At 38.4% G+C, this 19618-nt stretch overlaps 1 protein-coding gene across 4 annotated transcripts in view; it reads left to right on the top strand.

Annotated features, from left to right (window-relative positions):
* Positions 1-19618, top strand: part of TMEM248 (transmembrane protein 248) — a 71469-nt gene that overhangs the window by 37475 nt on the left and 14376 nt on the right. The window lies entirely within an intron of this gene.

The following is a 19618-nucleotide window of genomic DNA, read 5'->3' as shown; positions in this document are numbered from 1 at the left end:
GCTTTTGATTACTTTTTCAATCTCTTTACTTATGAATGGTCTATTCAGATTATCTGTCTCTTCTTGATTCAGCTTTGGGAGGTTTTAAGAGTCTACGAATGTATCCATTTCTTCTAGATTGTCTGATTTGTTGGCATATAGCTTTTCATAGTAAGTAAGCTTTTTCTTTGTAAGTCTGGCTAGATGTTTGTCAATTTTGTTTATCTTCTCAAAGAACCAGATCTTTGTTTCATTGATCCTTTCTACTGTCTTTTTTGTTTCGGTTTCATTGATTTCTGCTCTGACTTTTATTATTTCCCTCCTTCACCTGACTTTGGGCTTGTTTGTTCTTCGTTTTCTAAATCAGTTACGTGTAGTTTGAAATTACTTATTTGGGATTTTTCTTGTTTGGTAAGGTGAGCCTGTATTGTGATGAATTTCCTTCAAATACCACTTTTGCTGCATCCGATATGAGTTTGTATGGTATGTTTTCATTTTCATTTGTCTCCAGATATTTGATCTCTCCTTTAATTTCTTCAATGATGCTTCTGTTGTTCAGTAGCATTTTGTTTAGTCTCCACATCTTTGTCACTTTCTCAGCTTTTTTCTTGTAATTAATTTCTAGCTTTATAGCATTATGATCGGAGAATATGCTTGTTATTATTTCAATTTTTTTTTAATTTATAGAGGTTTGCCTTGTTTCCCAACATGTGGTTTATCCTTGAGAATGTTCCATGCACGCTTCAGAAGAATGTGAATTATGCTGTTTTTGGGTGCAGTGTTCTATATATGTCTATTAAGTCCAACTGTTTTAGGTTTTCGTTTAATTCCACTGTTTCCTTGTTGATTTTCTGTCTGGATGATCTGTCCAATGATGTGAGTGTGGTGCTGAGGTCTCCTACTTTTATTGTGTTATTTTTAATATCTTCTTTTAGGTTTGTTAATAGTTGCTTTATGAACTTTGGTGCTCCTGTGTTGGGTGCATAGATATTTATAAGCGTTATTTTTTCTTAATGGAGTGTCCCTTTGATCATTATATATTGCCCCTCTTTGTCTCTCTTTGCCTGCCTTATCTTGAAGTCTGTTTTGTCTGATAAAACTATTGCGACGCCTGCTTTCTTTTGTCTGCCATTACCTTGGAGTGTCATCTTCCACCCCCCTTCTCTGAGCCTGTATTTGTCGTTGGAGCTGAGATGTGTTTCCTGAAGGCAACAAGTTGTTGGATCTTGTTCTTTAATCCATCTTGCCACCATGTGCCTTTTTATTGGAGAGTTCAATCTGTTTACATTGAGGGTTATTATTGATGTATAAGGGCTTAGTGCTGTCATTATATCACTCGTTTTCTGGTTTTCCAGCATTTCCTTTGTTTCTCGTTCTGTGTGTTTTGGTCTACCCATTGAATTATGCAGTTTTTTATGCTGTATTTCTTAGTTTTTTCTTTCTTTATTTTTTGTGTCTCTGTTCTGCTTTTTAGTTTAGTGGCTACTCTGAAGTTTGTGTTCAGAATCTTATGCATAACATAGTCCAATTTCTGATGGTCCCTGATTTCCTTGGTCTAAACTGATTCAGTCCCTTTCCTCCTTGCCTCCTAAGTTGTTATTCTTATATCTTATTCCAGCTTGTGTTGTGAGTTTGTGGTTAAAGTGACAAGATTGTCTTTGTTTTTAGTGTTTTCCTTTCCTTTAGTGGAATGATATACTTAAATATTTGCTGCCCTATTCTGATTCTGTCTACCCATTTAGCACCTTACTCTGTGTTTTGTGACCCATTTCTCCCTTTTTTCTTTTTTCAGGTATGAGGGCCTTCTTGAGGATTTCTTGGGGGGTGGTTGTCTTGTGGCTGTGAAGTCCCTTAGCTTTTGTTTGGGAAAGATTTAGTGTCTCTCTTATATCTGAAGGATATTTTTGCTGGATAGAACATTCTTGACTGGAGATTTTTATCTTTTAAAGTTTTGAATATGTTGTTCCATTTTCTCCTAGCCTGCAAGGTTTCTGCAGAGAAATCTGCTGAAAGCCTGATAGGGGTTCCTTTGTAGGTTATTTTCTTCTGCCTTGCTGCCCTGAGTATTCTTTCTTTGTCATTCATTTTTGCCATTTTTACTACTATATGCCTTGCAATAGGTCTTTTTCCATTGACAAATCTAGGAAATCTGAAAGCTTCCTCCACACACATTTCCCTCTCATTCCCCAGATTTGGGAACTTCTCTGCTATTATTTCTTTGAGCACGCTTTCTGCTCCATTCTCCTTCTCTTCACCTTCTGGGATACCTATAATTCTTATGTCACATTTCCGCATTGAGTGGCATATTTCTCAGAGACTTTCTTCATTTCTTTTTAGTCTCAGTTCTCTCTCCTCTGTCTGGAGCATTTCAACATGTCTATCTTTGATTATGCTGATTCGCATCTCTCTGGTGTCCACACGAGCATTCAGGGAATCTGTATTTTGTTTTTTCTCTTCCATTGTGTCTTTCATCTCTAATATTTCTGATTGATTCTTCTTTATAGTTTAAATCTCTTTTGTGAAGTAGCTCCTGAACTCGTTGAATTGTTTCTCTATATTCTCTTTTACCTCATTGAGTTTTTTGATGATAGCTATTTTGAATTCATTGGCATTTAGTTTACTTATTTCTGCATCTTCAGGACTGATTTCTGGGTGCTTTTTTTCTCTCTGATCTGGAGATTTGATGAATTGTCTGATGCTGGAATGACAGGTCTTTCCTGTTGTGATATTATTCGGTTGCAGTTACAGCCTGTCGCCACTGGATGGGTGTCGAGAGCCACATATTCTGAGCTCTCTGCCTTCAGTGGAGATGCCACAGTGTGGGTTGGGGGAGGAGTGCTTTCCCCTGCTTGCAGTCCTGGGTTTCCTGATCAAGTGTTGCTGTCTGGTCCCCTGGGGTTGGCTTGATGATGTCACCCCCACACGAAAGCTTTCACCCTTCACGTTAGAGGGCTCTCCTCTAGGCTGCAAGGACCCTAGGGAGTCCTGGGTGATCCCACTGATGTGCGACCCCTCCCCCACTCCTTCCCTCATGTAGCCTCCCGTGGCAGCTATCCCGGTCTTTAGGGGAGGGAGCGAAGTTTTCTCCTACCCCATTCCAGCTCCTCTGAGGGCTGCTCCAGCCTCTCTGCTCTCTGTCGTGTGGCTGCTGTGACTCTCTGAGGATTTTTCTGCTTTTAGGGTATTTTCTGTTGGAATGTGGTTGCTCCTTTTTGTGTATGTTGGAGGGGAGGAGGAGTCCCAGGCAAGCTGATTCGCCATGATGCTGATGTAACTCCCACTGTGTGTCTTTTTATTAGAAAATTCAATCCATTTACATTTAGAGTGAATATTGATATATGAGGGCTTAATGCTGCCATTTTATCACTCGTTTTCCAGTTCTCCTGCATGTCCTTTGTTTTTCGTCCCATGTACTTCGGACTGCCAATTTGGTTAGGTGGGGTTTTTTTGCTGGATTTCTTAGTTTTCTCCTTATTTATTATTTGTGTCTCTATCCCACTTTTTTGTTCAGAGGTTACCATGAGGTTTGTATGCAAAATCTCATAAATGAGATAGTCCATTTTTTGATGACCTCTTATTTCCTTAAACTAAGCTGATTCAGTCCCTTTCCTATTCTTCTCCTAAGTTGTGTTTGTCACTTCTTATTCCATCTTGAGTTGTGAATTTATGGTTAAAATGACAAGATTATTTTTGTTTTTGGTGTTTTCCTTCCCTTTTTCCTTAATGTTTTACTTGAATATTTGGTAACCTGTTCTGTTGGATAGCTACACTTTTCTGCTTTTGTCTACTTATTTATCTCCTTATTCAGGGCTTTTAACCCCTTTCTTCTTTTTTTTTTCTTTTCAGGTATGAGGGCCTTCTTGAGGATTTCTTGTTGGGGGAGTGTGTCTTGTTGCAGATGAACTCGCTTAGCTTTTGTTTATCTGGGAAGGTTTTTATTTCTCCATATCTGAAGGATATTTTCGCTGCATAGAGTGTTCTTGGCTGAAAGTTTTTGTGTTTCAAAGATTTGAATTAACCATTCCATTCTATCCTAACCTGTAAAGTTTCTGCTGAGAAATCCCCTGAATGCCTGATAGGGGTTCCTTTGCAAGTTACTTGTTTTCCCTTGCTGCCTTTAGTAATTTTTCTTCCTCATTGACTTTTGCCAGTTTTACTACTATATGCTTTGCAGTAGGTCTTTTTACATTGATATAGTTAGGAGATCTGGTGGCCTCTTTCACGTGGCTTTTCATTTCCTGCCTCAGGTTTGGGAAGTTCTCTACTGTTGTTTCCTTGCATAAGCCTACTGCTCCATTCTCCTCCTCCCTCTGCAATACCTATAATCTTTATGTTGAATTTCCTGGTTGAGTCAGATATTTCTCAGAGACTTCCTTCATTTCTTTTTAGTCTTACTTCTCTCTCCTCCTCCATCTGAAGCATTTCTATGTTTCTGCCCTCAATTTTGCTGATTTATTCCTCCATGATATCAGCTCTGTTGTCCAGGGAATCCTTATTCTGCCTTATCTCATCAGTTGGGTTTTTCATCTCCAGTATTTCTCATTGGCTATTTATAGTTTCAATCTCTTTTGTGAAGTAGCTCCTGAGCTCGTTGAATTATCTATCTGCATTCTCTGTTAACTTGATGAGTTTTTTAATGACAGCTATTTTGAATTCTGTCATTTAGGTTATAGATTTTTGTGTCTCAGGATTGATTTCTGGGTACTTGTCATTTTCCTTCTGGTCTGGAGACTTAGTGCATTTTTTCATACTGCCAGATGGTGTGGATTTGTGCGTCTGCATTGTGGTAGTATTTGATTGCTGCTTGCACCTGTTGGCATGGGCTGTAGGTCAAGAGCTGCATATTCTGAGCCTGCTGTGATCCACAGGACAGCTTCCAGGTGAGGGGCTGGGTTTCCTGGTATGGGGGCGGAGCTCTTTCTTTCTCCTGCGTGATCTCAGGGGCTTCTCACTCTGCCTTCACTATCTGTTCTCCTGGGGTGTTGGCTTGATGAAGACACCACTGCAGTAGCTAGTCACGTGGGGTTTTTGGACTTTTGGACATCCATGGTGTTCTTGTTAAGGGCTGCTGCTCCCTCCTCACTTTCCTCTTGGAGGCCTGCAATACCTGGGATGCTGTCCTTTGGGGAGGAAGAGAAGCTTTCTCTTCCCTTGTTCCACTTCCTTGGTGGAGAGGGGGTGTTACATCCATTGATGTAAGTGGGGTAATAAAACCCTCTATTGTTATTGTATTGCTGTCAATTTCTCCCTGTAGGTCTGTTAATAGTTGCTTTATATACTTTGGTGATCCTATGTTAGGTGCATATATATTAATAAGTATTATGTCTTCTTGATAGATTGATTTTTTTATCATTATGTAATGTCCATCTTTGTCTCTTGTTATCTTTCTTAGCTTGAAGGCTATTTTGTCTGCCGTAAGTTTGGCTACATCTGCTTTCTTTTGGTTGCTATTTGCTTGGAGTATCAGTTTCCATCCCTTCACTTTGAGCTTATATTTGTTTTTATAGCTAAGAAGGGTCTCCTGGAGGCAACATATTGTTGGGTCTTGTTTTTTAATCCATCCAGCCACTCTGTCTTTTGATTGGTGAATTCAATCAAATTCACAATCAAATGTAAATTCACCGTAATGTACATTTAGTGTGATTACTGATATATGAGGACTTAGTGCTATTTTAGCATTTGTTTTCTCATTGCTCTTTGTTTCCATTATTTCTTTTTCCTTGTGTTTCTGTCTGCCATTTTGGTTCGGTGGTTTTCTGTGATATGGTTTTCAGTTTCCTCTATTTTTATGTTTTGTGACTCTGCTCTGAATTTTTGCTTTGTGGTTACTATGAGGTTTGTATAAAAGGTCTCATAAGTGAAAGAGTCCTTTTTTTGTTGATAGCATCTTCATTTGCCTATGCACATTTCATCCTTTTCCTCTTCCCTTCTTTTTTTATCACAAATTATCCCTTTTTGTATTGTGAGTTTGTTACCAAATTGAAATGGTTATTTTTAGTGCTTCCTTTCCCTTTGTCCTTTATAAGTGTTTACTAACCTATTCTGATGATACAGAGTTGCCATTTTCTGATTCTATTTATCACCTTGCTCAAAACTTTGTATACCTTTGCCTTTTTGTGTTAGGTAGGAGAGCTACTTTGAGCATTTCTTGTAAGGCAGGTCTAGTGGTGATGAACTCCCTCAGCTTTTGTTTGTCTGGGAAAGCCTTTATTTATCCTTCATATCTGAAAGATAACTTTGCTGGGTAGAGTATTCTTGGCTGACAGTTTTTATCTTTAAGTGTTTTAAATGTGTTTTTCTACTCTGTCCTGGACTGTAGACTTTTCTGTTGAGAAATCTGCTTAATGTGAGTTACCTTGTAGGTTATTGTTTTCTCCCTCCTGGCTTCCTTTAATAACCTTTCTTTGTCATTGACTTTTGACAGTTTTAGCATGTGTTTTGGTGAAGATATTTTTGCATTGAGATAATTGGCTGTTCTTATAACTTCAAGGATTTGTATATCCAGTTCCTTCCCCAGGTTTGGGAAGTTTTCTGCTATTATTTTTTTAAATAAACTCTCTGCTTTCTCTCTCTCTTATTCTTCTGGGACACCCTTTATGCTTATGTTGCCATTTCTAATGGAGTCAGATAATTCTCATAGAATTTCTACATTTTAAGCCCTCCGCCTTTAGCCACAATGGTGGTGCGCAGCGTGGATTGGGGGAGGAGGGGCACTTTTTCTTGGGCACAGACCTGGATTCCGATCAGCTCTCACTCTCTGGTTTCCCGGGGCCCTGGCTTGATGGGGGTCCCCCCACATGAAAGCTTTTCCCCGATAGAGGGTTCCTGCTGCACGGGCAGTGGGAGTCCTGGATGATCCCACGGACATGTGGCCCGTCCCCCGCTCCTTCCCTCACCCGTGGCAGCAATCCCAGTCTCTAGGGGAGGGAGTGAAGTTCTCTCTTACCCCGTGACAGCTCCTCTGAGTACGGCTTCAGCGTCTCTGCCCTCTGTCATTTGGCTGCTGTGGGTCTCTGACAATCTCTGTGTTACTAGGATTTTTTTGGTTGTAATTCAGTTCTTCCTTTGGTTGTAGTTCCTTTGGAGGGGAGAGAGTCCTGGTGAGCTCACTCCAGCATGTTGCTGACCTGGTTGGAGGAGGAGCTCAACAAGGAATGTCTCTCTCCTTTTCTGCTCCCTATTTCTTTTTATATGCAATTCAGATTGTGTTCTTTCTTAATAAATGAAAGCCTAATTTAATATTGATAATTTCATTTCTGAATCCATTTATTAATCTTATTTAGGGTCATTACTAGATTTGTACTTGTTTTTTAAAAAAATCAGTTTTTTAAAGCAGATTTCAGGTCACAGCAAAATTGAGAAGAAGGTCCAGGGATTCCCCATATAACACTCGGCCTCCACACATGTGTAGCTTCCCCCATTGTCAACATCCCCAAGCAGAGTGATAGATTTGTTACAGTTAATGAACCTGTAATTAACCTGAACACATCATTATCCCCCAAAGTCCATAGTTTACATTCGGGTTCACTATTGGTGTTCTATGTTTTAAGAGTTTAGATATGTATCTACCATTATAGTATTGTGCAGGGTATTTTCACTGATCTAAAAATCCTCTGTGCTCTGCCTGTTCATCCTTCCCTCTCTTCTGCAACTTCTGGCAACCACTGATCTTTTTTTGCCTTTTCCAGAATGTCATATAGTTGAAATCATATAGTAAGATAGCCTTTCAGATTTGCACCTTTCATTTAGTAATATGCATTTAAGCTTCCCCCATGCCTTTTCATGACTTCATAGCTTGTTTGTTTTTAGTGCTGAATGATAGTCCATTATCTGGATATATTAGTTTATCTGTTCACCCACTAAAAGATATCTTGGTTGCTTCCAAGTTGTAGCAATTATGAATAAAGGTATTCTAAACATCCCTGTGCAGGTTTTTGTGTGGACATAAGTTTTAAACTCCTTTGGGCAAATAGCAAGGAGTGAAGTTGCTGTATCATATGGTAAGAATGTGTTTAGTTTTGTAAGAAATCACCAAAATGTTTTCCAAAGTGGCTGTACCATTTTGCACTCCTACCAGTAATGAATGAGTGTTCCTGTTGCTCCACATCCTTGCCAGTGTTTGATATTGTCAGTGTTTTGGGTTTTGGCCATTCTAATAAGTGTGTAGTGTTATCTCCTTGCTGTTTTAATTTGCATTTCCTGATGACATATGATATGCAGCATCTTTTTATTTGCTGATTTTCCATTTGTATATATTCTTTCATGAGGAGTCTGTTAAGATTTTTGGCCAATTTTTTAATTGTGGTGTTTATTTTCTTATTGTTGAGTTTCAAGAGTTCTTTGTATATTTTGAATAATAGTCTTTTATAAGATATGTCTTTTGCAAATATTTTCTCCCAGTCTATGCTTACCTTCTCATTCTCTTAATGTCTTTTGTAGAGCAGAAGTTCTTAATTTTAATGAAGTGCAGCTTATCAATTCTTTCTTTCATGGATTGTGCCTTTGGTGTCATATCTAAAAAGTCAGCACCAAACTCAAGGTCATCTAGGTTTTCTCCTATATTGTCTTCTAGGAGTTTTATCGTTTTGTATTTTACATTCAGGTATGTGATCCATTTTGAGTTCACTTTTGTGAAGAGTGTAAGGTCTGTGTTTAGATTCAGTTTTTTGTATGTGGATGTCCAGTAGTTCCAGCACCATTTGTTGAAAAGACTTGTCTTTGCTCCTATGTCAAATATCAGTTGACTTTATGTCGGTGGGTCTATTTCTGGGCTCTGTATTCTGTTCCATTGAACTATTTGTCTGTTCTTTTGCCAATACCACAATGTCTTGCTTATTGGAGCATTATAGGAAGTCATGTAGAGTCAGTCGTCCAACTTTGTTCTTCTCCTTCAGTATTGTCTATTCTGGTTCTTTTACCTCTCCATATAAACTTTAGAGTAAGTTTGTTGATGTCCACAAAATAACTTTGCTGGGATTTTGATTGGGATTGTGTTGAATCTGTAAGTAAAGTTGGGAAGAACTGACATCTTGGCATATTGAGTCTTTCTATCCATGAACATGGTATATCTGTCCACTTATTTAGTTATTCACTTTTGTTCATGAGGGTTTTGTAGTTTTCTTCATACAGATCTTGTACTTTATTTGTTAGATTTGTACCTAAGTATTTATCTTTGAGGGTGCTGATATAAGTTGTACTGTGTTTTCAATTTGGAATTCAACTTGTTCTTTGCTGGTATATAGAAAGCAATTAACTTTAATATATTAGCCTTATATCCTGCAGTCTTGCAATAATTACTTTCTAGGTTATTTTTTAGTTTATGTTTTAGGTCTGGATTCATTTGATTCATTCATTTAAGAAACATGCATTTTTAAATCACCTATTTTGTGTCTAGATATTGATTATGCACAGACAAGTAAGACATTGTATCTGCTCTTAAGAGGCTTACAGCTTGGTTGGGAAGATAGGCATATACACAGGCAACTGCAGTAAGATGTTTCAGTCTCTGAGAAATTTGCAGAATAGAGACATAAAAGTGAAAGTGATTGCTTCTCCCTGTGGGGCTGGCAGACAGGGGCCAAGGGACATTTCATAGAGGAGGTAACCCTTGAGCCAAGTCTTGAAAGAGGTGGGTGAAGTAATTGGGTGTGGTTCATTAAGGTCAAGAGGACCAATAGACTTGAAAGCTTGAAGCTCCGATATTGTCTGCTATGTTCTGCGAATTGGAAGCAGTTAATCAAGCCATTGAAAAGTAGATAAGACGTGGCTCATGGTGGACTGCCATTCTAAGGAGCTTGGACTTTATACCTTGGTCATTTGGAGCTCTGAGAGATTTAAGCAGTAACATGATTAGATGTGCATTTGGAAAAATCACTGACAGCATGTGGAGGATGGATTATTTGACTGGTAGCAGGAGGATCCAGTTGAGACTCTTAGCCACAGTTAGAAAAAAATATAACAAGGGCCTGAACTAAGGGGAGTAGCAGAGGATTATGGAAAGGAAGAGGCAGAAGTAAGAGATGTTAAAGAAATAGAATCTTTAATACTTGGTAGTTTTGTGGATATGAGGGGTAAGGCAGAAGTAGTCTAGGATGTTTTCCAAAGTTCCAAATTGAAATGGGGAATACAAGAGAAGGAGTCAAATTGGGCAGAAAAGCAGATGAGTTCAGTTTTGGATATGTTGTGGAACATATAGGTATAGAGATATTCAGTGGGCACTTGGATATAGAGGTCTTAGGGCTGTAGAGACATGTGGCAAGCTCATACAGTGATCAGTCTATCATCTTAACAAGAAGATAGAGCACAGTGGGTGGATCTGAGATGTATTTTGGAAAGAAAATCAGTAAGATTTGCTGTTGGATTAAATTGGTGGTAGTGGTGATGAAACGTAATGCAGCTAAAGAAGGAGTGTGTTGAGGGAAATTTATATTCTGAAATGTTTAATGAGAAAAGACAAAAAAAAATCTGAGATAAGGTTCCAACTGAAGAAGTTAGAAAAACTGAACTGAGTAAACCCAAAGAAAGCAGATGTAGAAAAATAATAAAAAATGTATTTAGAAATTATTGAAGTAGAAAACAAACAAATTACCTAGATATAATCTACAAAACCAAATATTGGTTCTTTGAAAACAACAAATACAATACATATCTGTTAAGATTGATTAAAAATAGAGTGGAGATGGCAAACAAACAAAAACGTTTGTAATGAAAAAGAACATAACTACAAGTAAATTAAAAATTAAACAAAACACAAAGTAATACTGGGCCAGAAAGCTTAAAAACTAGTATGAAATGGGCAATTTCCTAGAATAATGTATCTTATCAAAATTGACTCAATAGAAATAGAAAACTATAAGTAAAACTGTAAGTCTATACAGATTAGTCATTAAAAACATGAATAAGTGGTTAAGACAACCCACCAAAATACAAAACCAAACAAAACTTGATGGACCCAGATGGTTTTTTAGTCATGGTCTATCAAGCTTCCAAGAGATAGAAGCGAGTATCTTATACACATTGTTCTAGAAATAGATGAATGAACACATTTAATTAATTTTATGATAATAGGATGACTTAGTCATACTAGTCAAGGAGTTACACAGTTAAGGAGAGTGTGACAATGGCCTATAATTTTCTTATCCCACTTATGAATAGATGTGGCAATTTGAATAAAATTTAGTAAGTATAAATCAGCAATGTAGTTTTAAATCATCACATTAAGTTTTTCCAAGGAATGTAAATATGAATCAACATAAAATCCATTAACGTTGTTTGTTTGTTTGTTTGTTTTTTAAAGATTTTATTTTTTCTCTTTCTCCCCTAAGCCCTGGTACATAGTTGTATATTCTTCGTTGTGGGTCCTTCTAGTTGTGGTATGTGGGACGCTGCCTCAGCGTGGTTTGATGAGCAGTGCCATGTCCGCGCCCAGGATTTGAACCAACGAAACACTGGGCCGCCTGCAGCGGAGCGGGCGAACTTAACCACTCGGCCACGGGGCCAGCCCCTGTTTATTTGTTTTTTGAGGAAGATCAGCCCTGAGCTAACATCCGTGCCCATCTTCCTCTACTTTATATGTGGGTCGCCTACCACAGCACGGCTTGATGAGTGGTGCCATGTCTGCACCTGGGATCCGAACTGGCGAACCCGAGGCTGCTGAAGCAGAATGTGCGCACTTAACTGCTGTACCACTGTGCACCCCATTAACATAGTTTATGGTAACAGATTAAAGGAGAAAAATTGATTGTTCAGAGGTTGCAGATAAAGAATCCATTAAAACGTAAAATTTACTTATAATGAAAGTCTCTTTGCAAACGTGAAATAGAAGAGTACTTCCTTAACCTGTTGAGGGATTTCCTTCAGAAACTTTTATCATATACTGTATTTAATAGTGAAGCATTGGAAGCATTTCCTTTAAAGCCCAGGGATGAGGCAAGGATTTCTATTGCAACTTCTTTCTTCTTTCTAAGAAAAAGAAAAAACAAGAGCTGAAAAGGAAGAAACATTATTGTTGCTTGCAACGTGGCTGTCTACACAATATCCAAGAGAAGCTACAGACAGGCTAATTAGAATTTAAAAGATTTCAGCAAAGTGTCTGGACTCAAGATTAATATGCAAAAGTCTGTTACTTTTGTATAAACTCATAACAATAGAAAATGTACGATTTTTTTTTGTGTGGCTTTGTTTCTTTTTCTTATTTATTTTTTTTAGTGCAGTAACATTGGATTGTAACATTGTATGGCTTTCAGATGTCATCATAATGTATTTCAAATTCTGTGTAGATTACATCATGTTCACCACCCAAAAACTAATTATAGTCCGTCACCACACTTGTGAGCCTAATCACACCTTTTGCCCCCCTCCCTCTCTCCTTCCCCTATGGTAACCACCAATCCATTCTCTGTTGCTATGTACGTGTTGGTCGTTTTTATCTTCTACTTATGAGTGAGATCATACAGTATGTGACTTTCTCCCTCTGACTTATTTCGCTTAGCATAATACCCTCAGGGTCCATCCATGTTGTCACAAATGGCTGGATTTCATCATTTCTTATGGCTGAGTAGTATTCCATTGTGTATATATACCACATCTTCTTTATCCATTCGTCCTTTGATGGGCACCTAGGTTGCTTCCAAGTCTTGGCTATTGTGAACAATGCTGCAGTGAACATAGGGGTGCATGTATCTTTACACGTTTGTGTTTTCAAGTTCTTTGGATAAATACCCAGCAGTGGAATAGCTGGATCATATGGTAGATCTATTCTTAATTTTCTGAGGATACTCCATACTGCTTTCCATAGTCGCTGCACCAGTTTGCACTCCCACTAGCAGCATATGAGAGTTCCCTTCTCTCCACATTCTCTCCAACACTTGTTGCTTCCTGTCTTGTTAATTATAGCCATTCTGACTGGAGTGAGGTGATATCTCATTGTAGTTTTGATTTTCATTTCCCTGATAGCTAACAATGTTGAACGTCTTTTCATATGCCTGTTGGCCTTTTTAATTGGGTTGTTGCTTTTTTTGTTGTTGATGTATGAGTTCTTTGTATATTTTGGATGTTAACCCCTTATCTATATATGGTTTGGAAATATCTTCTGATTGTTAGCTTGTCTTTTCTTTTTGTTGATGGTTTCCTTTGCTGTGCAGCAGCTTTTTAGTTTTTGTTTTTTTTTTTTTAAAGATTGGCACCTGAGCTAACTGTTGCCAGTCTTCTTTTTTTGTCCCCCCCCAAATCCCCCCAGAACATAGTTGTATATTTTTTAGTTGTGGGTCCTTCTAGTTGTGGCATGTGGAATGCTTCTTCAGCATGGCCTAACGAGCAGTGCCATGTCCACACCCAGGATTGGAACTGGCGAAACCCTGGGCCACTGAAGTGGAGCACGCGAACTTAACCGCTCGGTCACAGGGCCAGCCCCCCAGAAGCATTTTAGTTTGATGTAGTCCCATTTGTTCATTTTTTCTTTTGCTTATTTTACCCGTCAGACATGGTACTTGAAAATATGCTGCTAAGACTGATGTCAAAGAGCGTACTGCCTGTGTTTTCTTCTGGAAGTTTCATGGTTTCAGGTCTTACATTCAAGTCTTTAATCCATTTTGAGTTAATTTTTGTGCATGGTGTAAGATAATGGTCTACGTTCATTCTTTTGTGTATGGCTATCTAGTTTTCCCAGCAGCACTTATTGAAAAGACTCTCTTTTCTCCATTGTATGCTCTTGGCTCTCTTGTTGAATATTAGCTGTCCATAAATGTGTGGTTATTTCTGGGCTCTCAGTTCTGTTCCATTGTTCTGTGTGTCTGTTTTTGTACCAGTACCATGCTGTTTTGGTTACTATAGCTTTGTAGTATATTTTGAAATCAGGGAGTGTGGTACCTCCAGCTTTGTTCTTTTTTCTCAGGAATCCTTTGGCTATTCAGGGTCTTTTGTTGTTCCATATAAATTTTAGGATTCTTTGTCCAATTTCTGTGAAAAATGTTTGAACTTTGATAGGGATAGCATTGAATCTATAGATTGCTTTAGGAAGTATGGACATTTTAACTATGTTAATTCTTCTGATATAAGAGCACAGAATATCTTTCCATTTCTTTGTATCTCCTTCGATTTCTTTCAACAATGTTTTCTAGTTTTTGGTGTACGGATCTCCCATCTCTTTGGTTAAGTTTATTCTTAGGTATTTTATTCTTTTTGTTGCAATTGTAAATGGGGTTACATTCTTAATTTCTCTTTCTGCTACTTCGTTATTAGTGTATAGAAACGCAACCGATTTTTGTATGTTGATTTTGTATCCTGCAACTTGACTGTATTCATTTATTATTAAAGTTTTTTAGTGGGTTCTTTAGAGTTATCTGTATATAAAATCACATCATCTTGCAAAGAGTGACAGTTTCACCTTTTCTTTTCCAATATGGCTCCCTTTTATTTCTTCTTCTTGCCTGATTGCTCTGGCTAGGACTTCAAATACTATGTTAAATAAGAGTGGTGAAAGTGGGCATCCTTGTCTGTTTCCTGTTCTTAAAGGGACGGCTTTCAGTTTTTCTTTGTTGAGAATGATATTTGCTGTGGGTTTGTCATATATGGCCTTTATTGTGTTGAGGTATTTTCCTTCTATACCTATTTTAGAGTTTTTATCATAAATGGATGCTGTATCTTGTCAAATGCTTTGTCTGCATTTATTGAGATGACCATGTGATTTTTATTCTTCACTTTGTTAATGTAGTGTATCACATTGATAGATTTGTGGATGTTGAACCATCCCTGCGTCCCTGGAATGAAACCCACTTGATCATGATGTATGATCTTTTTAACGTATTGTATTAGATTTGGCAGTATTTTGTCAAGGATTTTTGGATTGATGTTCATCAGTGATATTGGCCTGTAATTTTCTTTTTTTGTGTTGTCCTTGTCTGGTTTTGGTATCAGGATAATCTTGGCTTCATAGAATGAGTCAGGAAGGCTCCCCTATGCTTCAATATTTTGGAAGACTTTGAGAAGGATAGATATTAAGTCTTTGAATGTTTGATAGAATTCACTAGGGAAGCCATCTGGTCCTGGACTTTGCTTTTTTGGGAGGTTTTTGATTACTGTTTCGATCTAGTTACTGGTGATTGGTCTATTCAAATTCTCTACTTCTTCTTGGTCCAGTTTTGGAAGGTTGTATGTTTCTAAGAATTTACCCATTTCTTCTAGATTATCTAATTTGTTGGCATGTAGCTTTTCACAGTATACTCTTACTCTCTTTTGTATTTCTGAGGTTGTCCATTGTAATTTCTCCTCTTTCATTTCTGATTTTACTTATTTGAGCCTTCTCTCTTTTTTTCTTGGTGAGTCTAGCTAAGGGTTTGTCAATTTTGTTTGTCTTTTCAAAGAACCAGCTATTGGTTTCATTAATTTTTTCTATTGTTCTTTTAGTCTCTATTTTGTTTATTTCTGCTTTGATTTTTATTATTTCCTTCCTACTGCTGATTTTGGGCTTTGTTCTTCTTTTTCCAGTACCTTTAAATGCACTGTTAGATTGTTTATTTGAGATTTCTCTTCTTTGTTGAGGTAGGCCTGAATTGCTATAAACTTCCCTCTTAGAACCACTTTTGCTGTATCCCATAGGTTTTGGCATGTCATATATTAATTTTCATTTGTCTCCAGGAATTTCTTGATTTCTCCTTTGATTTCTTCATTGACCCAATCATTGTTCAGTAGCATTTTGTTTAATCTCCACATTTTTGTGGCTTTTTAAATTTTCTTCGTGTAGTTGATTGATTTCTAGTTTCATACCTTTGTGGTCAGAAAAGATTCATGGTATTGTTTCAGTCTTCTTAAATTTATTGAGACTTGTTTTGTGGCCTAATAGGTGATCAGTCCTGGAGAATGCTCCATGTGTGTTGGAAAAGAATGTATTCTGTGGTTTTTGGATAGAATGCTCTATGTATATCTACTAAGTCCATCTGGTCAAATGTGTCATTTAAGGCCAGTGCTTCCTTGTTGATCTTCTGTTTGGATCATCTATCCGTTGGCATAAATGGAGTGTTAAAGTTCCCTACTATTATTGTGTTACTGTCTATTTCTCCTTTTATGTCTGTTAATAATTGTTTTATGTATTTAGCTGCTTGTATGTTGAGTGCATAGATATTTACAAGTGTTATATCTTCTTGTTGGATTGTTCCCTTTATCATTATGTAGTGCCCTTCTTTGTCTCTTGTTACAGCTTTTGTTTTAAAGTTTCTTTTGTCTGATATAAGTATTGTTACCCCCACTTTCTTTTCTTTGCCATTTGCATGGAATACGTTTTTCCATCCTTTCACTTTCAGTTTGTGAGTGTCTTTAGGTCAGAAGTGGGTCTTCTTTTTTTATCCATAAGGCCACCGTAGGCCTTTTGATTGGAGCATTTAGTCCATTGACATTTTAAAGTAGCTATTTATAAATATGTATTTATTGCCATTTTGTTAATTTTTTTTTCTGGGTGTTTTAGTAGTTCTTCTCTGTTCCTTTCTTTTTCTCTTGCTCTCTTCCCTTCTGGTTTGATGGTGTTCTTTAGTAATATGTTTGCTTACTTTTGTCTTACTTATTTGCTTACTTACTATAGGTTTCTGATTTGTGATTACCATGAGAATCCTAAATAATATTCTACGTATATAGCAATCTATATTGAGTTGATAGTCTCTTTAGCTTGACCTCTTTCTAAAAGCTCTACTGTTTTACTCCCCTCCTCCTACATTTTATATTTTTGAAATCACAACTAATCTCTTGTTTTGTGTGTGTCTGTCCATTACCCTCTTATCACTGAAGTAGATAATTTTAGTAGTTTTGTTTTCTACCTTCATATCATCTTCACAGGTGTTGGTCTGCTACCTTTACTATATTTTTATCTCTACCACTGATTTTATTGCCTGATTTTTTGGATAATTTTCTTATCTCTATTTGTGGTCATTGCTTTCCCACTTAAATGAGTCCCTTTAGCCTTTCTCATAGAACTGGTTTCTTGGTGATAAACTCCTTTAATTTTTGCTTGTCTGGGAAGCTCTTTATCTTTCCTTTCATTCTGAATGACAACCTTGATGGATAGAGTATTCTTGGCTATAGGTTTTTTCCTTTTAGCACTTTAAATATGTCATGCCATTCTCTTCTTGCCTGTAGGGTTTCAACTGAGAAGTCCACTGATAGCCTTATGGCCTTTCCTTTGTATGTCAATTGTTGTCTTTCTCTTGCTGCTTCTAGGAGTCTCTCTGTATCTTTAATTTTGGGCATTTTAATTATAATGTGTCTTGGTCTGGGCCTTTGGGCTTATTTCGTTTGGAGCTCTCTGTGCTTCCTGTACTTGGATGTCTGTTTGTTTCCTTAGGTTAGGAAAAATTTCAGCTATTATTTCTTCAAATAGATTTTCTTCTCCTTTGTCTCTCTCTTCTCCTTCTGGGACACCTGTAATACGAATGTTAGTGTGCTTGATATTGTCCCAGAGTTACCTTAGACTGTTCTCATTCTGTCTAATTCTTTTTTCTTTTATCTCTTCAGGTTGGGTGATTTTTCTCTAGTCTTTCGTCTAGCTTGCTGATCCATTTTTCTGTATTCTCCACTCTGCTATTGAGTCCTTCTAGTGAATTTTTCATTTCCAGTATTGTATTCTTCATTTCTGATTGCTTCTTTTTTTTATATTTTGCAATTCATTATTCATGAGCACACTGTATTCATCCAGTTTTCTCCCAATACCTGTGAGCATCATTATGATTTTTTGTTTGAACTCTTTGTCAGAGCACTTATTTCTGTTTCATTTAGTCCTTTCTGGGGTTTTGTCCTGTTGCCTTGTTTGGAATGTATTCCTTTGTCTCCTCATTATGCCTCTTTCTCTGTGCTTCTGTATTAGGTGAGTTGGCGTTGTCTCCTGATCTTGGAGAAGTGGCCTTATGTAAGAGATCCCTTTTGAGGCCCAGCAGTGTGCTTTCCTCTTGTCAGCAGTCCAAATGATCCAGGAGTGACCCCTTTGTGGGCTACTTGTGTCCTTCTGCTGTGGCAGGGTTGCTCTTAATGCAGGTACCCAGGGAGTATAGTCTTTCCTTCCCTGGCCTGCTGTTTGTAAATCTGGTTTGGGGAGCCTCAGCACCGTTGGCTACAAGGTCTAACAGCACACTCCTGTTGCAGTTTTCCTCTTAATTGGGTAGGTACCCAGTGTAGCTGGTTGCTAGGCTCAGGGGTTTACAGTTGCTATAGGCATCAGGCCTATAAGGCTGTTGTCAGTTCTCTTAGGAGTACACCTGAGTGGGGCTGGCCCTAGGCACGGGAGCACTCAATTGTTTCAGGCTTTGGGAGGTGGGGCTGATCCTTTTTATGGGTATTTGTGAAGCACAGGTCTTCTGCCACTGATAAGCCTCACCCCCCGACAGGACCACACACACTGTCAACACAGTCCTGGTCCATGCACACTTCCCAACCCTCTGGAGTGTAACCCAACGCCCCACTGCAGAGGCCCTCACCTCTCCACCAGTGCCCCCCACAGTTGTCCTGGTTCTCAGACAGGCCTTGCCCCACAGAGGTGGACACACTTGCCTGCCTGTAGAGGATCAAGGCACTGAGTCAATGCAGGCCGACAAGTTGCCTGAGGGCTTGCTGTTAGGTGGGGCTGGTCCCTAGGGCAGGCTGCCTGCCCTGGCTCAACTAGGTTAAATCTGCACTCGAGTGGGTGTGGCAGACCCCTGGGATAACAGGCTAGGGGAAGAACTTCAATGGTGTCTGCCTGTGTCAGCACTCCTGGACTAGGTGACAACAATGGCCACCACCAATGTTTCAGTCTCTGGAGAGGTCTCTCTTCTCACCGAGATGCATGCAGAGCCTAACGGGTGAGTCTCTTTTCACCAAAGGACAGTCAGCCTTCTTTCTGGTGATTTTAGGTTGCTGAGACGGGTGAGTTTGTGCCTGGGCCCTTTAAGACCTGGGTCTTTTTGGCTTTTGTCCAATAGCTTTTCTAGGGGTATTCCCTGCTGCCATTAATGGTCAGCAAAGCCAGATAGTAAGACCCTCGTCTTAGTTGTGCTGTGTCTGAAGAATGCTTATAGTAGTATCAGCCCCCGCTAGTGCCTCACTTCTCCAGGGAGGGCTGCGTACCTTAGGGATGGCTCCCACCTGGCTGGCTGAGAAACTCTCCTGCTCCTGAAGGTGGCTTTTTTGTCTCCAGAAGGAATTTCTGCCTCTTTTGCCTTAGTCAGGATTGTCCCTTGTTGTGGGGGTTCTTTTCATCCAGTTTTCAGTTTTCTATCCACGGTAATTTTTCCAAAAATAGTTGTAACCTGGTTGTGTTTGTGGGAGGTGATGAGTTCAGAGTCCACCTATGCCGCCACCTTGATGAGATGCCTTAAAATGTACTATTTTGAAGATAATATCAGTGATAGCTGCGTAAGTTAGTATGTCTTTGAATCAATCTAACAAGATATGTAACAGAAAGTTTTAAAAAATTATTGGAAAAAAAAAAGTGGACCCAAGTAGATGGAGAGAGAGATACTGTTTTCACAGGTTAGGAAACACAGTGTTGTAAAAATGTTATTTCTTTCCCAAAGTAATAGTACATGTGCTGTAATTTCGGTTTAAATCTCAACAGGATTTTTCTGGGAACTATACAGTTGGAACCTAAAATTCATAAAGGGCAGAGTAAAGGGCCAAAAATAGG

The sequence above is a fragment of the Equus przewalskii genome, chromosome 12, assembly GCF_037783145.1.
Source record: "Equus przewalskii isolate Varuska chromosome 12, EquPr2, whole genome shotgun sequence".
Taxonomy (NCBI): Eukaryota; Metazoa; Chordata; class Mammalia; order Perissodactyla; family Equidae; genus Equus; species Equus przewalskii.
The sequence above is the reverse complement of the archived record's forward strand: the minus strand, read 5'-3'. Positions and strand labels throughout refer to the sequence as shown.